The sequence below is a fragment of the Erpetoichthys calabaricus genome, chromosome 18, assembly GCF_900747795.2.
Source record: "Erpetoichthys calabaricus chromosome 18, fErpCal1.3, whole genome shotgun sequence".
In the NCBI taxonomy this organism is placed as follows: Eukaryota; Metazoa; Chordata; class Cladistia; order Polypteriformes; family Polypteridae; genus Erpetoichthys; species Erpetoichthys calabaricus.
Window position 1 is genome coordinate 84,330,870 of NC_041411.2, and position 17,854 is coordinate 84,348,723.

The following is a 17,854-nucleotide window of genomic DNA, read 5'->3' on the forward strand; positions in this document are numbered from 1 at the left end:
AAAACGAGATAATGTGATAGTGGGATAATGAAATAATGAGATAAGATAAAGCGCTAGCAGGATAATGAGATAGTGTGAGGATGTCATAACGAGATAATGAGATGAAAATCAAAATCCAAAATGGGGAAAGCAAAACACGGAGCACAAAAGGTTTTTTTAGTTCACAAACTCGGAGAGTGAATTGCATCTGAGGACGTCACGTTGTTCAAACGACACACGATAGCCAGGAATAAGTGCAAGGATTGAATTCCTCGCCTTCAAACAAATCAAATGGAAGGAGGGACCTGCTAATGAATAAGCAAAGAAATGAAAGGCGACACACGGGGCGTCCTGCTCACATACTCACCTGCACAAAGAAGAAGAGTCCGTGGTCTCCTTAGGGTCAGGCTCCTTTACCGGTTTGTAGACATGAAGCCGGTCCCTCTGTCGTTATCCTGTAGGTGGTGTCACCAGTGTCCCCAAGCAGCCTTCTCCAGGGTGCTGGTCACGTCTTCTCTCGTCATTCGTGTGTAGCGCCTCCCTCTTTTAGTTCTCGCTGGCCCGCCGAGACCGGAGTGCACCCTCAACTACCAGGACTCAAATTCTTTATTATCATCAGAATACAGAGAGGGGTGGAGGGGGTGAGACACTGACCACAAAATGCACAAGATGACCGTCACGACCCACCCAACACCTCCAAGGGGGTCAGTCTGCAATGTAAGAAGAGTTCAAGCAGAGCAGTACCCACCGTCGAGCCTGTCAGATGAATCAAAGACAACGACGACTACCTGCTGGGTATTTTTTGTTTGTTTTTTTGCATTTTATTTTTAATGAAAACATTGTAAGACAAAGTAATCATATAAAATAAAATCATCAATGAAAGAAAGAAAAAAAGAAAGATGAAGAGTCGCTAGAAAATGGGCACCGGGTTTAGTCGTAAAACGTTATCGGGTTTGGGCGCGTCTCCGTCCGCTCCTCCCGAGGTCCTCCCTGTGTCTGTCTGCAGCAGGGTGGTGGCGTCACAGTATCATGTCATGAAACTATAGGGGGGGTCAAACATGAAGGACAAACTGGCCAAAGAGACACTTGCAAAAAAAGCTCATCGCATGATTTTAAAAAATGGACATCTCGTTTATAAAATGCTCGTTGTTCAGAATTAGCAAGTTTCTAAAAATCTCCCTACGTCGGTTCAATATGGTACACTAAGGGGGACGAACCCTTGGCAGAAGGCCAGCTGTAGAAACTGGGGGTCAGAGAACCAACACTTCGTGTTCACGGCCCCCCTTGTAGCTGGGGTCCTCAAGTCAGTTTTTGAAGAACAATCGGAAATCTCAAGGAGGTCTGCTGCCCGCGTGAGATGATTTTCTGTTTTTGTAAACAGGCGTTTGAATGTGTGCCAACGGGAAAGAACTGGCATAGATCTGACTGGGTTATGGCAGGGGTCCCCAGCCCACCTCAGTGCCCGGAGCAGCTCCTCGATGTTAGCGATCGTCTGACGGAGCTCACCGCCTGCTCTCCTTCTCCCTGATAAGTCAATAAAAACGGAGAATGGATCACATGACCAAGACCTCCAGCGAACATCTGAGTTGGAGATGAGTGAAACTGGTGGGCTTCATTTTGCATAAAGTTTTACAATAGTAACGATAAAATTTGTTTCCTGAAACTCGCTAAAAACTGAACTTTTTAAAAGATTTTTGAGGGGGTAGAAAACGAGGACCCCCAAAAGCCCCCATCACTCTTCCATGTTCACCTGTGCTCCGTGCCAGCCTGCCGAATTCCGTTCTGTTTACGCCACCTCGTCCACGTCACCATGGAGGAGAGCATGCTGTTTTATTTCATGACAAAGTTTCTACACCAATCGCGTCACAACGCCCCACCGTGCACAGTGCTGGGTCTCCTCCACAGGAAAACTCGGCCCACCCTGCCAAAATTCCCTTCCCGCCGTTACCTAGCAACCGCCGCATGCCAGCGGAGGAGTCGCACACTTTGTGCTTTGCTCAGCGCTGACTTTCTTTTCTGTTTCTGATGCATCTTTGGGATTGAGGTCACCAAGACCACCATCGTAACGGGACGTAGACCACCCATAACACGTGTCCAGCGGCGCCATCAGAAGGCGAGTGTGGCGTTTCCCAAATCTGGACACGAATCGCAGGTCCTGCCGTGTGCTTTATAAGAAGTCGGAAGCGGTGGGGTTAGAGACCCCCATTCTGTTTTCATAGATACGTTTACAGATTATTTCATTACATCACTTTGTCCCTTGGTGGTCTCTGGTGCCAAAACACAACAGAGAGATTTCCCCATAAAGTAAACTCGTTAATATCAAAGGCCGGCGGCTACGACTCAAAAATTAGCGGAGCGGATGCTGACATTTGCTTAAAACACAAAACTCACTGAAGGGGTTTGGGGGGCTTGAAGAGTTTCTGTTGCTCCTCAGAGCCCACTTCACACCCTCGGGTTTCTATAAGGCATCGCCTAATCCTGCTTGTGCCCTTTGCTCACGCCGCACACTCCTGTAAGAATGTGACCCGCCATTGTGCCCACTGCTGTGTCTTCTTGGCGCACAGACAGTCACTGCAGCCCACTCTCGCTGTCTGCACCGCTATGGTGGGCCGTCTTGTCCTAGTTAAGGATATGCGCACTTCGCTGTTTGGTTCTTTTACTTGACTTCTTTATTTAAATGGTAAATGTGGGGCAGACGCATAAAGAATTAATGCAAGGACACGCAGCCCCCCTACTACGCCACAATGCGGGGTGGGGGGTCTCGTTACATGCGTCTCTATCTGCCCCACCACATGTCTGTCCGCAAACACCCAGTGTTATATGTTAGCACTGAGACATCCCAACCCACCCATTGTCACACAGCAAGGACCCCCTGGAAGTGGGACACATCTGGGTGGGCCGTAACTTGCAAACAGCTCACAGGTGCTGCTAAAGTCCAGGAGGATCTCAGCTTGGATGGGCTTACGGAGTTGGGGACACAGAGCACAGAACACGAGTGTGCATGGAAGATGACAAGGGTGACGCTGCAGATTATGAGCTTACGCCAGGTGGCACGGGGGGACGGCTGAGGAAGGGGCGCGGTACCGGCTGCAAAGACATGTAAAAAACCCCAGACAGCCATCTTAGGGGGCTTTGAAGTTATGAAACCACATGGGAAACGAGTCTTCGAGTCAATGTGGTAGAACTGTGTGTTAAACGAAACTGCCGAGTCCCTGGGCACTTGAGTTTGGCACAACGTTAGGGGAAAGGGGGCTCAGCGCTGGGACTCAGGCGTGCACTCATCGTCTCGTCCCAATTGAAGCCGTTTTGGAATTTTGAGGGTTCGCCTTATGGGGGTCTTCACCGGCATGCGTTATGGACTGTCACACTGGATGAACGTGCAGCTTGAGAGAAGAATGACGAGGCCGAGCTCCATCTGTCAGGGGGGACAGGAGCCGCTTATTGGTAACAAATGTGTCGCCCACCTGGATGTGACGTGTCTAACGGGCCTCACCGAGTCCTGAGCTGGGCACAAGTTGTGGGGCCTGTCAAGTGTGCGTCTGTTCAGCGGGTACCCCTGCCATATTTTCATGTTTTAATCTTCCAGGATCAGCACCCCCCCCAATCTGATATTAACATTTCAGTGTCCTCAGGTCCCCTCTGACCCCAGTAGCTGGTGCCTCCGCAGGTTTGTCAAGTTAGGTTTTTAAACTTCGGTCTTCTCAGAGTGACAGAGAACTGGGGTGGGTGGTGGTGGAGTTGGGGGTGACCACCATTTTCCTATGATAAATAAAAGAGAAACGAAGATCAATTGCACACAATCCCTTTGTATGTATGTGAGTGACAACGGGCACAACAGAAACACCCAGACGAGGAGAGGTCAGTAGGCATGAGGCTCCTTGGGTGGGTAATGGTGGGGTGAGGGGGGGGGGTTGGCATTTCCTTTTTTTTTTTTTGGTGTTCCTCAGACAGTGAAAGCACAATGAGGAGCTCTAAACCCAATGCCAGCATGCGGGTATTGCATGAAGTGCAGTGCCAGCTGTGCCTCCACAAAGTCCCAGCGAAGGCCTGGCCAATAGGTGGTCCCAGTCTTGTGGCTTTGGCACGGGGCAGATGTCAGCCCGGACGCAGCTGTTGAAAGCCGTCAAGTCTAAAGTGCTTTACAGGAGACCATCCACGTGCAGACTGCGTCCCCCCGCGTGTGACTCCCGCTTTCATTCATCACTTACTTACACAGACGCCTTTTCTTCTTCTTCTTTTTTTTTTTTAAAGTTTACAGTCACTTTAGGAGATTTGCAAAAATAAATCCCATTTGGCTTGGTGATGAAAGAGACCGTGTTGCTCATGGTATCCATGAAATGTTTCCATTCTAATCTGTCGTCTGCACATTCAGCGTTAGGTCCGGGGGTGAATCTGAAAGAAACAGAAAGACATCAAGGAGGCAGAGAAATAGCAGCATTGCAAATTACACAGACGAGGGCGAGGGAGCCATAAATCCGCAGGAATAAAACTATTCAACACCCCCCCCCGCCACCAAACCCCACCCTCAACACCCCAGTCCTTCCTGGAAAGCAATAAAGAACGACGAGGATAAGAATACAAAACCGAAACGTGAAGACGAGAGTCCGAGAAACAGCCAGAAAGGAGCAACGAGCTGTGAGAGGGTCGGTACACATGACGTTGGCGTTGTTACCGTCCCCAAGGGGGCTTCACGGCCGCGTCTACCTCGCTAGAACTTCGCTTCAGTTTCACTTCATGCCCACGTGTTTTGCCTGAGAACACAACAATACATCATCCTCTTTGCCAGTGTGTAACTAGCCCAAGTGCCCGGCGATGCCCGAGGGTATTTCTACAAGGGGTTCAGGAAGGAAAGCAAAGACTTCTGTGTTTCTTAAATGGCGACCCTGTTGGCACTGCCAGCTGTCCACCCCGTCTCTGCCCCACGTGAGTCGAGGGTTTGTTCCTTGTGCTCATCGATTGGATTCCAGAGGTAACTCCTCGCTGGTCTGTGACTGTCATGTCCGACTTGTCCCCTTACCTCAGGGTGGACCTTTCAGCCGACGAAGCACAGCAGCCTTTGGACTCTCCTTTGGGTGTCACTGCAGTGTCACCCAGCACTGCCCTCCAATAGGCAACCTGCTTGGGTGTTTCACTTGCTCTGAGCCAGCAGAGACCCTCATGGGGTCAAATGTTTGGGTTCCAAAGCAGTCGCTCTTGACCGGACGATTCTGGAGAGCACAGACCTGATAGGTGAAACGGTGTAGGACTGCACAGGGGACACACAGGGGACACACAGACACAGAGGGAGATTTCATTTTAAACACAGATATCCAATGTAACAAATAAAGAAGGGTTGGGGCACCAGCCGGTGGTCTCCGTACAATTGAAGTGAAAATGACAAGGCGGTGAGCACAAAAGAACACAATGACGTCTAACTGGGAACTCACTCAAGATGGTGGTCTGATCGCGGTGCGACGTCATTCATCGTCCCATCACCAACTGTCAGATCTTCATAAGAGCGACAGTGCCAACCCTCGGTGAAATTACCATTAGACGAGTCCGGAAGTCGTCTCCCAAGCACACGTGTGTGACACGATGTGATCCATAAAATGAAAACACAAGCATGACAACCCAATCAGGAACAACTGCTTTAGGAAAAAGAGTCAGGAATAATCTTCAAACTTCATGCTAACGGCACTAACAGCTGTGTCCAATTAGGCTTTGCCATGCCACAGAGCTGGGCGGGGCTTGACATTGGTGACACCCAGTGCCAGTCTCAGGCTGCGTCCACACGTGGGTTCCCATTGCTAACCAAAGTGCTGAAATGACCGACAGCGCATATGGCATAGACGTTTGTAGGCGATCATCCCTTCGACGATTTTACTGACGAGGTGTGCCAGTGCAGTGCCAGGTGGGGGTCTACGTCAGTCTGTGTTGGAATTTTGCAGACTGAATTCCATTTTGTGCAGACACGGACTGCGAGTGCTCCCTTCAGGATGGCGTGCCACGTAAAGAGCAAAAAAGACCCGCAGCGGCACTCGGCGCCAGTGGCACAGTAAATCGGCCTGTGGCTTCGGACTGCAGAGTCTGCTCTCTGGCACCTCAACATAAAGGCGAGTCCAAATGAGATGAGCCACACAGTATATTCAGTCGTAAGGCGAGTGGCACAGCAGTGCAGATGATTCATGGTGATTTGTTGTTAATGTTCTGGACTGAGTTATATTAATAAATGATGGGGTTTTGCTCACTAACATGAATATTCACACAATTAGGTGAATCCACGAAGCATATCTTCAATGACATCTCATTTCACAGCTGCTAGGCAGCGGGCATTACAGGCTGCAGCCCCTCTTGTGCCGCTGCACCTGCTGGAGTGCCCAGCCATGTCTGATCTGCGGTGTCATGTAGTGGGCGTACTGTACGTGTGTTCGTGTAAACGGCGCGAGCAGAATGCCAATGTCTGACAAGAAGCTCTTTGTTGACAGAAGACAAGAATTAGAAGGAAGATTCGCCCCTCGTCTCTTCTGTAATAGGCAATAATAAAAGTGAATAAACGTTAAGGGGGCTCAAGTGCCACGCCATCCCTGACTCTCTGCACTGCATCTGTATGGGGGGTCCGAGTCAATGGCACCTGCCACAGGGTCAAGAGGCTCTGGATGGATGAGGGTACCGATGGGCACACAAGCATTCTGTGCCGAGTGATGAGTGCCAGCCATCATGTACTCGATGTTCATACGGTCATTAGTGTCGCGCTGTCACCCTTTACCGAACGAATGTTCATTTGTATTTCTGCTTTCAGTGTGGAGGGGTTACCTGACATACGTCTTCAAATAGATTATAATGGCCTCTTTGGTGGTTGAGCTGCAAGACAAAATGATACGTTTGTGTATCTCCATTTCTGTGTGGCATTATTCGGCTGAAATTTTATCATAAGTGAAGCCGCTCTGATCTTCCATGGCTCCTACAATGCACCTCAGGTGATCTGTGGTGACTTCTGCCCGCACATTCAGGCTGCCTGATCCACCTCACACGGCTCATTTGGGCTCAGTGGGCTCACCATCTGCCTTCACTGTCTCCAACTGAGTCAATCCAAGCCAGGAGGCTTCCCAGTCCAATGGATTTATGCTGAAGTGCAGCTCTTGTAAGAGTCATAACTACGGCTTTCGTATCTCTCGCTTACTCGCACACACACACACAGACTCCACGAGTGTGTCTTGACTCCAACTCACACCACTCGTGTGGGCTCAGCGGCCCACCATCTGCCCTCACTGTCCCCAACTGAGTCAATCCAAGCCAGGAGGCTTCCCGAGATTCACCAGCAGTTCATGTAGCCCGTCTATTGGTTTTAAGCAGTGGTGTGGACCTTGTAAGAGTCGCAACTACTGCTGTCACACACACACACACCAACTGTACCAACATGGACTGGCATGTACTCACGTTTTCAGCTTATCGTATTCATGTGAGCCTCCAGACCCTCTCCTGCTTTTTCCACTCTCTCTGATTGTATCAGATGTAACCCGTCCTCCATTAAGTGGAGGTTTAAACAAAATGCCACAATACCTGAACTCATTGCAAGTCGCCATGAGATGTGATAGTTCTTTAAATATAAACATATACGTGTGTGTATATATATATATATATATATATATATAGTAAAATAAACACAAGAACCACGTCAAAGGTTTGGGGGGGATCCCCCATATCCTGTCCCACCAGAAAAAGAAAAGATGTCTTTACAGGCAAAGTTCAAATCGGAACTGACAAGAGAAAATGAGGGTGGTATATATAGTCGAGTTTGCAGGAAGTGACATCATGAAGAGGTGGGTCTTGAGGATGGGAACTGGAAGTGATGTTATTGGGTTGATTCTTCAGTTGTTCTGCAGGATAAGAGGAGAGAAAGAGTTAGAGGACAGCGCCAACCCCTGGTTCGGCGGGTAACTATCTATTTCAGTCCGTAAACTGTCTCCCAATCACACGTGTCACTGTGTATATATATGTATTGTCACACACGTGCATTTGGGAGACAGTTTAAGGGCTAAAATAGATGCAGTTACCCGCTGAACCAGGGGTTGGCGCTGTCCTCTAACTCTTTCTCTCCTCTTATCCTGCAGAACAACCGATGGCCGCTCAAAATAACAATCACTTCTGGTCCTCAGAAGACACCCACATCATCACTTCTGATCCCACCTCCTGCTGACGTCACTTCCGGGTTCCAGAATGCCACTTTCCATGACGTCATTTCCCTTCCGCTGACTATACACAGTATATGACAGCCATTTTTGTTTTTTTCAGCTCTGTTTGACCTCAAGTCTGTAAATACCTCGTTTCACTATCTACTACTCTACAGCATACGGGGTGGATCCCCAAACCTTTGACGTCGTTCTTGTGTTTTATTTACAGTTTATCTGACATTCTTAGTTGTGAATCGCGATCTGATTATTTAGGTGGTTACCTACCACGTAACGCTTGTGGGTGGTTGGCCAGTCAGCAAACATCTGCCATGTCCTCTCAGTTGTGAGAAGCAGCTCAGATTTGTGATATTTGGCAGACACCGTGTCATATATAAGTATATGTATACAATAAAACAACACTGCCAGATACACATAACTTCTGGCTCGGATAATTGAGAGCTGCTGCTGCTGTCAATGGGGGCTCAGACCTGCACAGATGACCAGCTTGGTTTGCACCGCAGGTTTAGATTTAAAGCCCGTGACATTCGGATAGAGCAGGTCCAGCTTGTAGTGCCACACAGACACAGACACTCGAGTCGCTGTTTGAAGTCTCCAGCGTTCAGAACGATTCATCATTAGGATGGCGGCACACAGTGAAGCCTTTCTGCTGCTGAGCCAGCCAGGAACTTCTCCTCCTGGATGGCTTTGGTCTGCAGTTCAGTGTCGGGATCACACGTCGTTTAGTTTTAATGGTCCTGTGCTCCCTTGTTCACCTCACATAAACCTCCAGCTGCCCTCCTGCCTTTTCCACTCAGCCTGATGAAAACCCCAAGAATGAAAAGACGATGTTTAACGCCAGTCCTCTGCAGACCCTGAACTCGACGCGATGAACTCGCTATGAGAGGCAGCAGTTATACAAGTGCAATCGAGTCAGGCCAGGACTGAGTCCTCCGCACCTTACTGATGCCTGCACTTCCATCCGCACAGACGCTTGTAACTTTAATTGTTGCTCCTGATGTTCGCCCTTTCCATCTTTAGACGAGGAGCTCCTCTGATTGGGTGTAATGGAGCCCTCAAGGCGGCGGTGAACACGTGGCTACCACGCGAACACGGTGGTACTGAATATACGACACGTTACGTCCTCGGGTATGGCAGACGTTGGTAGCCATCAGACCCTCAGAGCTCACCCACTGCCACTGCTCAGGTCCAAAAGGCAGTCGAAATGAGTCGAAGCTCAGGTCTGTGTTGACAGCAACAGAAAATGACTTTAATCAGAAATTTATTGTAACAAGCCAAGGGCCAAATCTTAACATTAATAATTATTAATATTAAAAGAAAAAAATAATAATTGTAAAAAAAAAAAAAAAAAGAGAGAGGGAGTGTACATGGCGCTGCTGTAGTGGCGGAGGGGGTCTGCCTTTCTGATTTGCTGTCCCGTGACGGTGGGTGCGCTGATCGTGCTATCTGGTGTTCCATTTGTGTATGACGGCGGCCGGCCGGGCGGGCGGGCGTGCGTACAGAGTGACACTCTCGTCATACGCGGTCACCGACCCCTCACTGCGCCTACGACTAGGACTTCTCAGCTCGACTCGAAGGCGTCCCGTGGAGCCGCCATATTGCACCGCCGCGCTGCTCCACAAGTCCTAAATACGTACACAACTAAATCTTCATTTAAGAAGGTCATCTGCAAAGCTTCCTCTTCAGTTTTGTTCCAGCAACATGAACGTCATTCTTTGTACTCTTAAGTTATTTTTAAAGATGTGTAAAACGATGGCAGGATGATGTATGTGAAAGATTACGGTGAAATCAAGAAAGGCAGCATTTCGTATTTGTTAAACGTGAGGGAAGTCTAAGAAGATGGATTAGACGTGTCTTCTGGCGACACTCAAAATTCAGGAGTAATTGGCATCACGGAAATGGCCCGTGCGGGGCACAAGTGCGTTTACTTGTGTTAACTGCTTCTACCCGTGAAGGGGCATCACAAACAGGCGACGGCCCTCTGCTGGGCCAAATGGTAAAGGGATTGTTTTCTTACACTGGGTGAGAAGCGTTGACACCGACGCTGTGGAGCTACAGACAGATTGGCAGATAGACGGGCAGACAGGCCTGGTGAAGCCAGAAATGTCCATTGTGAACCGCACTGCTGATAACGGCCAGCAAAAAAAGAAAAAAAAAGAAGAAAATCCTCAACAGACCCCTTGACTTTACTAACATCTGACTGGCGCCTTCATCCAAAGCGACTTCCATCATCCGAGACACAATTGGCTCCATTCCTTTAGTGTTTCTAATTGCAGGAAAAAAACCCAACAAACTGATAAGCCAAACTTGTGGAGACGCAGAGTCCTCACTCAGACCATCGAACCCAAAAGAAGAGTAAGTGTGCCAGCCCTTGAAGCAGACGCCATGTGTGCCAGCGGGGGGCTGTCCACATATCACAGAGCAGTGGACATAAAACACGACTTGAGTGGTATTCGACGGCGTTACCAAATGCAATCCCAGTGACTCAGAGAGGGTCTCCTCAGACGAGTTTGGTTTCCTTCTTTGGAGCCGTCGTGTGAACGAGCAGCGCAGACGTCTTTGTAAAAACGCCAGTCTCGCGGGTCGTCCCACCCAAGCATAGACATCCAGAATATTGAGCAACGCAAATAACATCTGACGGCATGTCAGGAATATTGAGGAGGTTCTCGGTTTGGGTGAGGTGGACCACAGGTTGAGGACCCCTGTGCTACGGTGACGCCCGTTGACTTAATTTTCTTAACTGGCACCACCATAGGTTCTACACACCGTGGGTGCCCAGCAAGTCTGTGCCTGCAAGGGGTTGTAACCGTTACGTGATTTGACTTTTGTAGTCACTGGCTTTGCACAAGGGCTTTTGTGATCCCACTGGTGAACTTGGGTGACGTTTTTGTGACGTCCGGTGTTTAGACTCTTTAGAGCGGGTGGGTGCCTTAAAGGTCCGGGTGCCCCCAAGCCAGCCCTGAATTGTTGGGTTGATCTAAAATTTCAGTAACTTTCAGGAGTGGGTCCCAATCCGAGATCAGATGGAGGTACATTCTGTGTCTTCTCTATGGCCGGCTTCGGGATTTGTTTACTGCCTCATCCATTTCTGTCACTTTTCACTTCTAAAATCGGATCAAGGGGGCTCAGTAAGAAAACGGACGGACTTTCTCCTTCCTGCCGTACTTGTTTTGCTTTTCTCGTTAGGGGTAGGACTGTTAAAAATGAGCTGAGCCTTGCCAGTTGAACCCTGCTGTTGTCGGTGGGCTCTGTGAAGTGAGCGTGTATTAATCGTGGCTCTGAAGACTATGAGGGGGCCGTGTTTACCCTTCATCGCTCCTGATGACAGATAAAGATGTCTTTGTTTGATTAAAGTCTAATTTTTCTGCATCGAGACCCACAGCTCTATACATACTCTGTAGCTAATTAAAATGACCCCTGTGGGTCTATGAAACAAATTTTGCATAATCTCAAGTCTTTTGCATATTTCCCCCTCAATAATGGCCAGGTATGTAGAGACGAGTCCGCAGAGACTCTAATGTGGGTATTAGAAAGGCTGACAAGGTCTAATCACCACTCCCAGGGAATGCCAATCAGGACAGGTCTGCGCTTCGAGGCGAGCATCCAGCAGATTCATTTAGAGTCACAAGTAAGTAGACACATGTCACCCGAGGTGACAAGCGTGGACAAAGATAAGTTTGTGTCACTGCTGTTCTTTTCTGAAAGGGCCACTCAAGCGTGCAAAAAACGAGTAAACACAGCAATGGCGGCTGGGTAAGGAGTAGCGCCTGGAGGCAGGGGTTTCAGCAAGTACTCGGACCCCTGCACACTTTATTGTAGTCTCTGAAATGGAGACCCGTGCCGTCAGTCCACTCTCGGCAGCCCCTGAAGACACATGAAGACACCTGACCAGAAAGGCTGGCCAACTGATTAGAAATCAAATCCCACAATCTCTCGTTCCTGTGGGTGCTCAGACCCTCGATTCAGAACTCTGCAGAAGCCCCTCCGGCAGTCTTCTCATTCTTCTTGGCGGATCCTCACAAGCTCCCTTAGACTGGATGGGAAGCGTCCGTTGTTGGCCATCTTCGGGTCTCGCCACTCGTGTCCTGGCTTTGACTGGGCCACTCAAGGACACTCAGGGACTCGTCCCAAAGCCAAAGAGTGTCGTCTCGGGTGTGGGCTTCGCTTTGGATCACCGACCCGTCGCCCCCTTCTAGGACGTCTCTGCGTTCGGCTCCATTCATCCTTCCCTCAAGTGTCACCCACAGCTTGACGCCATCATCTCTGCTTCTCCTTAGGGTATCGGGCTGGTGACGTGTTCTACCGGTTCATGTGCTGAGCTTCCTGTTTAGGCTTCTTGTTACGTCTTCTCTGTTTAACTTAAAGGGTCTCTTATGTTATTTACTTGATGTTCACGATATTTCCTTTTTGTGGAAGTCTGCTTTATGTTCTGGGCCGTTCCTTGAGTTTGGTGGTGGGTTCCCCAAGAGGCGGGGCCATCACCATTTAGGGCCCACCCCCCTGTTCATCTCCATTTAGGGCCCACCCCCTGCCCAGGATGTTTGATGTAGTTGGTGGGGGGCTTTTTGATTTTCTTTTTGTCGTTCAATTCTTTCAAGGTACCCACTTAAGTGAATCGATTTGATTGATTCTTTGATTCTGATCGCATCGTAAATATGGAATTTAATAATTCATACATTATCTTTATATGAAGCAATTGTCTGTGTGTATATAAAAAAAATCATTGCTTATTAATTTACATTTAACTCATTCTATGTGTCTATATATATATATATATATATATATATATATATATATATATATATATATATATATATATATGTATGTATGTATGTATGTTATCACACACATGCGCACGGGAGGCAGCTAAAGGGCTCAAATGAGGGTAATTCCATGCCAGGCCAGGGGGTGGCGGAGTGCACTAACCCTTTATCTCTTTCCTTTGCAGACCAGTTATGGGAAATCCCGCCTGACCCTGATGATGTCACTTCTGGCCCCGACCCCAATGACATCACTTCCTCTGCCTTTCCATAAAACCGCCATCTTTACCTCCTTCAAATCAGTTCTATTCTGGACTCAAATCTGTACGCAATTGTGCAACTAATTTACTATTTTGTGCCCAGTTTCAGTATACGGGTGGCTGCCCCAAACCTTTTTCGGACTCTTGTCTATTCATTTGACTATATATATATATATATATATTTATATAATTAATTACATTAACATTATATCTAACATGCTAATTCATATTCCGTTCTCCTGTTTCCATATACAATGCATGACAACACATTTAAAATAATAATTAAATTAAGACGCCTTGTTGCAGAATCCCAAGTGAATCAGAATCGTGCAGCTTGTAACGACTCATTTGGGACCGCGACTCGTTCGACTGGATCTCAAGTCCACACTCCTGATGCAGGCGCATGCACTTGAAACATCGAAAGACGCGGACGACGTCACGCAGGAAGGACACGCCCCCCGCTGAGCTCACGAATCACGTGATTCACTGAAGAGTCGTTCTAAAGGGTCAAATTGTTCGAGATTCGCCCCCCACTTGTTCAATGGCATACATAGTCTAAGCTTCTCTCTGTTCTGCTGCTGCTTACGTACTGATTTACCGGATTAAGATCGTATTGGCTTTGTTTTTTGGGACGTTGTTTTAGACAAGTGCCTTTGGTTCATTTTTGAGGAATAAATGCTGTGCTTGCCCTTCAACAACAAGCCGAAGGTTTACGGTCAAACTTCCTTCCACTTGTAGGGCTCTGGTGATATTTTTTTGGTCTTCACTGGTGGCTCGCTGTTACCGAGGCCTACTCCAGGTCAAGCCAGCCAGTTACCTTGGGGCCTGGGTGAAGTTAACGGGGCAGGCCAGGTAGGTATCTGCCCTGCTTCCAAGCTTCTTTTTGGAGGCCTCACCATATTGTGCTTTGGAGGAGACCCCCACATCATCTGCGCCTCACAAAGTGCTTGGAGGTCAACCTTATCTGATCAGAAAATCAATCCCTGGTTAGATAAACAGGGAAACACAAAATCTTTACTAAAAATAAAAAAGGTTTATTCTTCACAAAAAGTCTTCCAATCAATCAATATGAAGCTCTGGGGAACACAAAGGCAAAACTGAAACTGCCAAAAACAATAAGGGAGTGCAAAAATCAGAGGGGTCAAAAGGTTCCAAATCCAACAAGTCACAGAACTCACCAACTGCCAAGTGCATTCAGAACGAACCGCCAGGAATTATGGGAGGGCCGAAGGGGAGTTCCTGGTAGTGATTGACAGGTGGCTCCGCCTCTCAGGTAGGGAGCACAACACGGGCACAGAAAACAGAAATGTCATTAATAAGGATAAGTGGCACAAAGACGGACAGCAAACATGACACTGAAACATGACATCCGTGTGTTTGGTGGGAGACCCTCCACCCCATAAATCCGGAGGGTCTCCCACAGTTCATGGTGGTTCAATTTGTGGAGTGTTTCTTCATTTAGTTCTGTGCTTTCAGGACTCTTTGGATTTTTGACCGTTTTGCTCTGCTTTGACTTGGCCTTTGATTTGTTCACCTTGGATTGTCTTTGCTGGATTGCTCTTGTTACTAGCCACGGGTTCGACGATGATATCCCCCTCTAGCTTTTGGAACTTTCTGGAACTCTCAGCTCACGACACCTACGGGGTCTGACGGCCCAACAGATTGTGTGCAGTGAGTGTGACAGCCACCTCAGCGTACAGAAGTGCCATCAATCAGCTTCAGTGGAGACACAGAACAAAGAAACGAATTAGCGCACAATGCAATTCTCCTCTTGTGGAGGTGCCGGCCATTTATTTCGCTTGAGGCCCTATCACCGAAGTTCATGAGGTGGGATTTGATACCTTGGCCAGCTCTGAGAAGTGCTCAGTGGTCTCACGGCATGTACCGTGCCCATCGGTCACAGCTGAAGGCCCAGCCAGATCTCCTGCCCACCACCAGCCGTCTTGGCCACCTCTGCCATTTCAGGAACATCGGGATGTCACAACGCTTTGCTGCCCGAGCCCTGCTAAGGCTTTGCACGACCGTGGGTTTGAGCTGAAGCCGAGCGCGGGGTCTCTCCACTGGAGCGTCTTTTCAACAACACGTCAGCAAGAGCCAATCGGAGAAAGTTAATGCTAATTGGTGAGGAGATTAACGATTCAAACTTAATTTGCAGAAAAACTCGCAACAAATTCACAAATGATATGGCCGTCTCTTGAAAGGACCAACAATGGGCCAGCGGAATAAGTAGAGGAGGCCTGTCTGGGCCGGGAGCCACTGGGCACTCAAACAATCAAAATTTAAAAGCTTTGGATCCTCACCAAGGGTTTTCTGAATGCCGTCGGAAGCAGAGTGAGACCGGGGGGGGTTTGATGTTATCGGTCATCGGCTGCTGAGCCGCTTCAGTACCAGAGTGGGCCCTGGGTGGCATTGCGTGTCACAGGTCGGGGTCAGAGTGGCAGATGTCTCTTTGAAGAGTTTGTGAGCGGAGGAGTAGGCAGGACGGGTGGTCACACAGAGAGCCAGTACGAGATAACGAGAGGTAAACTGGTCAGGAGGAGGGAGACAGGAGTGACATCAACCAGGTAAGCAAGGGGGACACACTGATCGAGGGCACCGAGAGTGTCCTGTGGTGACCGACGAAGGTGGCAGGGAGAGAGAGAGACAAGGAGACATCGAGAAAGAACAGAAAAGACCAATCAAACAAAGTTAAGATGGATGACATAAGGGGCAGCGGGACCGGCGGCTGTTGTGAGGTCTCCAGAGTGTAACAAGAGGCTGAGGGGGAACTGAGGTGGCAGATCGTGATGTGACGGACTACACAAGAGGGTCTGCAGGGACTGGCAGCGGTGGCAGACTGGGACACCTGAAAGTGAGTGAGGGGGAGTCATCCATGGGTCGTGGTGGGAGAAACAGGAATAAATTATGGATGGACAAGAATTGGAACCCCAGCCGGGGGAAAAACTCTGGTCGAAACATAACAGCTGTCTGTCTAAATCTAAATTAAAACACAACTGAGCGTTAATGTTTGAAGTGCGCCATCTATTGGAATGTATTTGGTAATGCATGTGGTAAAAAGTTGCACTGCATTTACCATTCTAACAGATGGGGCATCACAAATACTTGTAGTTATAAAATCCATTTCACTTTTCGTTCTAACAGAGGGTGCATCACAAGCATTAGAAGTTGTTTTTACAAACCCCATACCAAATGACATGCAACTGAGACACACAGATACACAGACACACACACAGACACCTGTGCTTTTGTTAAGGTGGACTAGCTGTGCTATCCGTGTAAGGCGGGCTGACATCTAAGAAATCAACATTGAAACCAGTGTTAACGTTTACACTGCACCACCTGTAGGAAAGTATTCTGTACCATATGTAGTAATAAAATGCATTGTGTTTGTCATTCTGACAGATTTGTAATTGTTTCTGATGCACCATCTGTTGGAATGACAGGGACACTGAAACTGGACAGACACACATACACAGACACTTATCCTTTTATTAAGGTTGATCATTTGGATTTTAAATGTATTTATTTATTTCTGAATATTTTTGCCCCCTCAAATTTTTTAAAGGCAAGATTTTAAGGAAGGATTATTTATGGATTTATTTTATGGATTGTTGGCACCTTAACTCTCCGTTTTAAATAAACTTCTGCCTCAGATTTGTGAAGGAGGCCTTGACTGCCCTTTCATTCTCCCTGGTCCATCTCGGTCATAACTAATGATGCCCTGAAATGGAGGGCAGTGCCCAAGGCTGCGGGCACCGGGGCATCACGCCCTGCTCTCTATGTAAAGTTCATTTTTTCTTCTTTGTTTGTGGGCTTTTCTTTTTAGACAATGTGGGAATGTTGAAGCTCCGTACGGATATGAGAGGGATTTTCATGCCTAGCGTGCAGAAGCTCACCGACGTGTGCCCACATCAAGTCTTAACACCCACTTCCTAAAGCTGCCTTTTCATTGAAATGCTTTCTGCCTTTTTTTTTTTGCCTGATTGAATTTAACGGTGACTTCCGGAGGTGACGATAATCCACTTTGCATTGCGCCCAAGAGTCGCCGAGGCACAGCCGTGCTCTTTAAAGTGGGTTTTGTCCTTTCCGGCCGAGTTATCGTATCCTCTTAATGATACGGCCGATAATGAATTATTAGACTGAGCTGGAGTCAGCCCCCTCGTCAGGAGCTCAGCTCGGACCCCCCACGGGCACCTCCAGTCCAGCTTCCTCATCACAAGAACAACAGAATCTCGCCGCTCCAGAGCGCCCCCACAAGACACTTCACTTGGCTATTTTCTCTTCCGCGTGGCCCCCTTTACCGAGGATCAGTCGTTACTGAGAGACGAGAAACAAAAGACGACAGAAGTGCGAAACTCAAGCACGGAAACCAAGGGATCTCATCCCTAATTAATTATTTGTGTTGGCGCTTTGTACAGACGTTGCCTGAAGTAAAAGGTTTAAGCTCTAATCTGTATTTTTAAAATTTAACATACAGGGGAGTGTAATCTCTCAGAGGTAATTAAAGGTCAACTTGCCGTTTAAATATTGCATACTTTGCGGTCTTTTATGCGCTCGTCGGGCCGCCGGAGTGAAATCCAAATAAACACAATCAAGCGCTTCTGTCCGACTCTCCGCCGATGCCCCCCATGTCCCTGGGGTGAATGTAACAAGGCTTTACCACGCGAGGGGCGCCAGGCCTGAAACA

At 48.2% G+C, this 17,854-nt stretch overlaps 1 protein-coding gene across 1 annotated transcript in view; it reads right to left on the reverse strand.

Moving 5' to 3' along the window:
- Positions 1–860: 860 nt before the first annotated feature.
- The window catches only part of LOC114669160 (chemokine-like protein TAFA-1), a 258,470-nt gene continuing 241,476 nt past the window's right edge, over positions 861–17,854 (reverse strand). Inside the window, exons 5-6 of the transcript XR_007933838.1 lie at positions 3,077–4,371; positions 861–3,043 (exon numbers count right to left, since the gene is read on the reverse strand). The gene's annotated coding sequence lies outside the window, so the exon portion shown is untranslated. The remainder of the gene's footprint in view (positions 3,044–3,076; positions 4,372–17,854) is intronic.